We start from the raw sequence: 7,485 nt of genomic DNA, 5'->3' as shown, positions 1-7,485 counted from the left end.
GGTTGAGGTCTATAACATTGCTGAGTTGAGCTGGCCTCCCTCCCAACGCCCCAACTCCACAACATTTGTGGCCAATGAGACTCCTCTGCCCCCCCCCTCTCCTTCCTTGCCATGGAAAGTTAGAACAGGCAATTAATTGGTGTTGGATGTTTTAGACTTTTATTTATGGCATGCATTTAAGTGTTTTGCTATTCTGTATATTTTTATTATGATGTAACCCACCCTGAGTCCAAAGAGAAAGGGCAGGTAATAAATACTACTACTACTACCACCAATTATTATTATTGTTGTTGTTGTGTTTCCCCAGAGATCTTTTGAAGAGGGATACTCAAGTCTGTCTGATTATTTCTGTAGCCTTGAGGTTCCCCATATTATCCCTCTCTTCATTCTCTCTTCCCAAATCTGCCTCTGGCTAGCTTTAAACTTCATTGGTCTTAAGGGAGCCACCGGACTCCAACTTCGTTCTGTTCCTTCAGACCAACACGACTACCCACCTGAATCGGTCTCAGATAATTTAATGGCTGGCAAGATATACAGCTCAACAATGTTTGAGGATCTCTGTGGCTCTAGTACAAAGTGGTCCTGTGTGCTCTTTGGCTTCAGTTTAATCCTTTGTTACGACTTAAATATTTTGCATATTTAACCATGACTAGCTCAACAGAAAATGATAGCATAAATTACTATGACGTAGATAATGAAAGGAGCGCAATTACATGAGTCTGTAAAAATGTCTTGCCCAAAGATAAACAAGTTGGAAGCAAGGAGCCACTTCTAAGAAGAAGCACATGATCAGTTCAGCTCCCCTTATTTACAGGATTTTAAATTAATTAATTAATTATACTTATTATTTAAACTTGTTACCCACCACTCCTGAACCAGCTCATGGTGGGTCACATATAAAAACCCAGTCCATATAAAAACCCTGTAAAAACCCAGTAAAACTCCATTAAAATAAATGTGGACACACATATACATACAGTAAAAACAGACTTCTAAAAAATCTTGTTCTCATTTGCCCATTTTTCCATTGTGTTCAGATCTCGTTGAACTCTGTCTCTATCTTCTGGAGTATTTGTCAGTCCATCCAATTTGGTGTCATCTGCAAACTTGATGAGTAGTCCCTCCACCCCTTCATCTAGATCATTAATAAATATGTTAAAAAGTACCGGACCGAGCACCGAGCCCTGAGGTACCCTGCTACTCACCTCCCTCCAGTCTGATGAAACACCATTGACAATAACTCTTTGAGCGCGGTTCTCTAACCAATTCCCTATCCACCTAACTATCTGAAAATCCAGATTGCAGTCTTTCAATTTATCCATCAGAACATTATGGGGAACCTTATCAAAAGCTTTACTAAAATCCAAGTAAACAGCATCAACTGAATTACCACGATCCAGCAAACCTGTCATTTGGTCAAAAAAGGAAACCAGGTTGGTCTGACAGGACCTGTTGTAGACAAATCCATGCTGACTTCCTTGGATCACCAAATTGTCCTCTAGATGTTTGCAGATCACTCCCTTTCATATCTGCTCCATTATCTTCCCCACAGCAGAGGTCAGACTCACTGGTCTGTAGTTTCCCGGGTCATCCTTCCTCCCTTTTTTGAAGATCAGAATAACTTTTGCTCTCTTCCAGTCCTCCAGGACATCTCCAGTCCTTAAAGGGGTCCCGAAGATGATGGACAAGGGTTGTGCAAGTTCTCTGGTTGTGCAAGGTTGTCACAGGTTGTCTGCAAAGTGGCCACCCCATTATCCTGTTAGGATAGGTCTGGGAAGAACTTATGTCTTTGGTGGCCTGTGGCTCTTTTAAAACCGTCACCTGAAAACCTTAGGGCACAATCCATAGGGGACTGTTCCTGCCCAAGCAGCCTTAAAATGTATCTGGCCTTTGCCAGAGCAAGATAGTTTTCTGGTAACACCCCCAAAATCTTTCTCAAAAAATCTTTCTCAACCAGGGAAGCATCCTCATTTATTTAATTACTCCCATTTATGTACCACTGTTCCCTAAGATCCCCCAGATTACAGGCCACCACTCTTAACACTGCACCACACTGGCTGTCGTAAGTCAAAAACAGCATCTTGAATTTCACCCAGAAATCAATAGGCAGCCACATATAGATGAAAACCAGCATGTTCTGGTAAGAAGCCTGGCAGCTGCATTTTGGACAACCTGAAATCTCCAAATCACCTTCAGTGGCAGCACAGTGAAGAGGGAATTGCAGTAGTCTGTTCTGGAGGTGACTGTGGCATGAATCCCTGTGGCCAGGCCCAGCTGGGACAGATTGGGGGGTGGGGGACAGGTGACAAGCCTGGTGTGGATAGCAAAAAGCCTGCCCTGCTCAGGTCTTCCATTTCTTGGTGGGTATTTTCATTGGAGTGGAGTGTTTATAATTATTCTGCATCTTGGGGCTCATTTTCTTTCTTTCTTTTTTCTTTTTAACAAAAATGCAATATCAAGGTAATAAATCAAGTCCAGTATTGTATATTTTTGCCTCAGGACTGTGTGTCCTCTTTTAAATAAACTCTTGAAATAAAGTTCTTTTCCATGGGCTCATACTGTGCAGCTGAAACCTTTTCTGGGCCAGGGACTGTTGAGAAGATACATGTGGTCGAAGATGAAGAATTTCTGAGAGCATCCAGGCTCGAATCAGGGGCTATAAATTTTGAGACTTCAGAAAGTTGACCTGCTACTGAGGCTCTGGAATTGCAGCCGTGCTAATATTTTATCCTTCCTGCTTCCTCGTTGTCCATCTGTATGAGGAAAAGCTGTGCCCATAGGGCCAGGATATCTCAGCTATGAAGAAAGTTTGTAGTTTCAAGCCAGGCCTGTGCCTCTTGGGTTGCCAGGCAACCAGCAGGGATGGAAGGGGGAAGACCCATCCAATTACAGCAATGTATCTACATCACTGCCCATGTGACCCAGAAGTAACACTACCATTTCTGGGACTCCAGAGTAACACTCTGGTATTTGGTGTCTCTATGCTAAATTTGTCTTCAAATCAAGCCAGACTGGACAGGTGGAATCCTTCACCTAATTTGGTCCCTTGCTTCATGTGAAGCCATGATGGAATATCAAGAAAGACCAAAGACCAGGCTGTTGAGAAAGACCAAAGATAGGCCTTAGGAAGATCAAATATATATCACAGTGGGTTACACATGTTCACAGTTCTGTATTTGAAATGAATGATAGAATCCATTTCATTATAGATGCAACAGATGCATTGTATGCAAACTTGCCATGGAAGCTACTGTAATTCATGGTAGAAATATTCATTTCAGATTGAAGCACTTCAGCAATTGTAATACTTGCAATTGTGTGGATATGTAGATATGTCAATGTAACAAACTGTATGTGGGCAAAACAACATGGCCCCTCAAACCTGGAATTGGAGAACATTTGAGCAGATGAAGGCACAGACATTCAGAAGCGCCTCTTGTCAGCCATCATCTCAAAGAAAATCGTTTAGGTGAAAAATCCAGGTTTATTGTATTGTTGTTAGGTGCAAAGTCATGTCCGACCCATCGCGACCCCATGGACAATGATCCTCCAGGCCTTCCTGTCCCCTACCATTTCCCGGATCCATTTAAGTTTGCACCAACTGCTTCAGTGACTCCATCCAGCCACCTCATTCTCTGTCGTTCCCTTCTTCTTCTGCCCTCAACCTCTCCCAGCATTAGGCTCTTCTCCAGGGAGTCCTTCCTTCTCATAAGGTGGCCAAAGTATTTGAGTTTCATCTTCAGGATCCAGCCTTCTAAGGAGCAGTCCGGGATGATCTCCTTTAGGACTGACTGGTTTGTTCGCCTTGCAGTCCAAGGGACTCCTAAGAGTCTTCTCCAACATATTGTATTAGAAGTAATTAAATCTAAATCATATAAAAAACCCAGATAATTATAAACTTTTACTACAGAAAGAAACACAATTTTCAAACCCCTATCCCTGCAGGTTTAAATAACAAAATTTAATTTTCTTGTTATCGATAAAGCTATTAAAAATTAAATTGATCCAAGAAAAATGCCCAACTGGTAGTGCTCACACCCTTCACAAGTGTCTTCAATTATGTATTAGCATTTAGCAGGGCTGCACCACAGGGAGGAGAAGCAGTGACTCTAATTCAACTCTTCAGGCAAGGTAGCATTTCGTTTGATGTTTTATTGCATGACGACATAAGTCTATGATATTTGTTCAGCTATTACTTTTTATTTCTTGTTATTCACGCAGATGAACTATTTCTGAAGAGAAGGAATAATTTCCTGAAAATAGCTCTAATCAATCGCTATTCAAGCATTATTTTGGAAGGATTCATTAAGCTGAACATACTTGAAGCTTTTCTGTTAAGACTTTTGGGTCAGAATAAACTACATTATTTACCTCCCTTTTCATTGTTCACCTCTCACAGGGTTTTCTTTAAGCCTCATTACTGCATGGCCAGTCTATTTCCCCATGATGGGATATTGGCATACAGGGATGGAATTCCAAGCATTGGTTTTTCTATAGATAGATGACTCAACACAAACCAGAATCTTCCATCATAGACTGTCACTTCAAGCAGATTTATTTTCCCAAGGAAGCCAATCCATGCGTTCAGTGGGTCAGGAACCATGGCGATCTACCAAGCCCTGCATCTCCATGTGTGGACCAGGCCTGAGCTGAGAGAGACTGGAAATGTGAGGATGTCTCTGTCTCTTAATTTACTGGCATCGATTTTCAAAGAAAAACCACAGAGCTCATCAAACAACTCCCTGCCCTGGCCACCCACAATATTTCAGATGAGCCTTCATGTTTCCAAATTGTAATAATAGTAAGCACATATTGTTCTAAGGAAGTAACCCCCCCCCCCAAAAAAAAATATCTCCACGCCTTTCTTATAAGATTCACCCTCACTTTGACAGACAGACAGACAGACAGACAGACAGACAGACAGACAGACAGACAGACAGACAGACAATTCTTTCCGTGCTGAGGCCAGAGAAAATATCATTGTCATTGTTGGAGGGGATGTTGGAGAATCAGAAACCGGATTCTCCAATTTATTGGGTTCTTCCCAGCCAGAACTTATAACAGCTTTTCTCCCACCTCCGCTCTCAAATCTACCATGCAACCTTTCTTCATGATGTCCCCAAACTGATTCAATTTATAATATGGAGTGGATGGTGTTAAGGAACGACTCCACTGCTCTGTGATAGGAAAATCCCAACACTTTTGTCTCTCTCCCTCTAGACTTTGTCTTTCAACTGTTCGGGTGCAGGATATTTAAAAAATCTCTGCTTCTGAAGTCTTTGGAAAGGGAGGAGAGGCTATGGGTATTTACGAAATAATAATTTCAGATCATCGTATGTAAGGGAAGGACGTCTGGGTTGGAACATCATCCACAGCATGGTTCACAGTCCCAGTCCTGGGTATTCCATTGCAACATGGCAGATGTTTTCTAGGGCACAGTAGTGGAAACTGCTATCAGGTCAAAGCTGATTTACAGCAACCTCAAAGGGGTTTCAAGGCAAGGGGTGTTCAGCACTGGTTTGCCATGGCCTGCCTCTGCATAGCAAGCCTGACCCTGCTCAGTTTCCAAGATCTGAGAGTACAGAAACAGGTGTGACCATCAAAGGTGTGATATATCACCTAAAAGCATGAACTCCACAATAATCAATGTTCAAAATGAAGTCCTGTGGAAAGTGAAAAATAGTGCAACATACCAAATAAATGCTCTCACTTGATGAGCAGCAATCGTCCCATATAAGGAATCAACAAATGGGGAGCAATCTGAAATACATGAAATGCATTGAATCCACGTTGAAATCTCATGAGCATGCTGTAATTTCACTCTTGTGCAACACTTGAGTCCATCAGGATCAGCATGAGTTTGGCTCTCCTTTGACTAAGTGAGCAAGAAATCAATGACGAAATGCCACCTGTCCCTGGAACCACTTTGGCTGCATTAAAATTCCTTGCAGAAATTTCCAAGATAAAATCTAAAGTTGCTTAAATTGTTTATTTTTATGCACATATTTTTATACATTTCATCCAGTGTGATTATCTTACTCTTTATCTGGCTGTGAGCTGATATCAGCTTTTAACCGATATGCCAGTAAAGGTTGTGTTTCTTTGTTTGTTTGATTGACTCATTGCAAAAGAGGTTTGAAAAAGACTAATTCCCTTCAATGTCAGCTGCCACGGAGCTAAATGTGGAGTTAATGCAGTGCCTCACTGCAATGTTTTAAGTGTAAGGTACAGAGCCAAACATGGATTTAATGCAATGCTTCTTGTGTACTTCAGATTGCTCCTTGTCTACACTTGGGATTATCATCAATGGTTAAGTGAGAGTATTCTTCTGTAAAGGTAAAGGTATCCCCTGTACAAGCACCGAGTCATGTCTGACCCTTGGGGTGACGCCCTCTAGCATTTTCTTGGCAGACTCAAGACGGGGTGGTTTGCCAGTGCCTTCCCCAGTCATTACCGTTTACCCCCCAGCAAGCTGGGTCCTCATTTTACTGACCTCGAAAGGATGGAAGGCTGAGTCAACCTTGAGCCGGCTGCTGGGATCGAACTCCCAGCCTCATGGGCAGAGCTTCAGACTGCATGTCTGCTGCCTTACCACTCTGCGTCACAAGAGGCTCATTGTTCTTATGTATGTTCCACTATTCTTCGCTTTTCATGGGAATTCATTTTATATGATTACTGTGTTCATTTCTTTTAAATAATGTATTCTACCTTTGATTACCATGCCTGCAATGGTACTCTCAGTACTGCTTTTGTGGTAGAAGAAGAGTTGGTTTTTATACCCCGCTTTTCACAGCTCAAAGGAGTCTCAAAGCAGCTTACAATCACCTTCCCTTCCTCTCCCCACAACAGACACCCTGTCAGGTAGGGGAGGCAAAGAGACCTCTGACAGGACTGCTCGGTCAAAACAGCACGATCAAGGCTGTGATGAGCCCAAGATCATCCAGCTGGCTACATGTCAAGGAGCAGAGAATCAAACCTGGCTCACCAGATTAGAAGCCAATGCTGCTATCTCCTGAGAGTTCCCTTCATATCGTTTTCTAGTTTTTGAGATCTGATTGTTGAGATCTGACAAGATTGGGCTAGCCTAGATCAGCCAGGTCAGGGCTTTAGAGCATATAATGGGATTAATTTTTCGATAAAAACTTCACAATAGCCAGAAAAAGGCGTGTTTCTTAGGAATAACTCACCTGAAATCTGAAACACAAGGAATATTACCCTTGCCTCAGACCTCCTTTAATAGCTTCCCTGAGGTGGACAATTTTGCATCTATGGGGCAGTTTGGTGTCATTGCCTTGTAGGTGCTTCTGTGTCTGTGCAGGCTTCCTTGACGGTCACTGGATCACTGTGTTTAGCAATTAAATGATGTGGGTGAAGAACTGCCTCTCCCACAAATGCAGTGGAAAGAAATGGACATGCATGAAGAAACCTTGGATAACACAGATTTAAGTGTTTTCTCATTTTAATCTTCTGGTCCAAATGGACATA

The sequence above is a fragment of the Paroedura picta genome, chromosome 11 (genome assembly GCF_049243985.1).
Source record: "Paroedura picta isolate Pp20150507F chromosome 11, Ppicta_v3.0, whole genome shotgun sequence".
Classification (NCBI taxonomy): domain Eukaryota; kingdom Metazoa; phylum Chordata; class Lepidosauria; order Squamata; family Gekkonidae; genus Paroedura; species Paroedura picta.
This window is presented reverse-complemented; position numbering follows the sequence as displayed.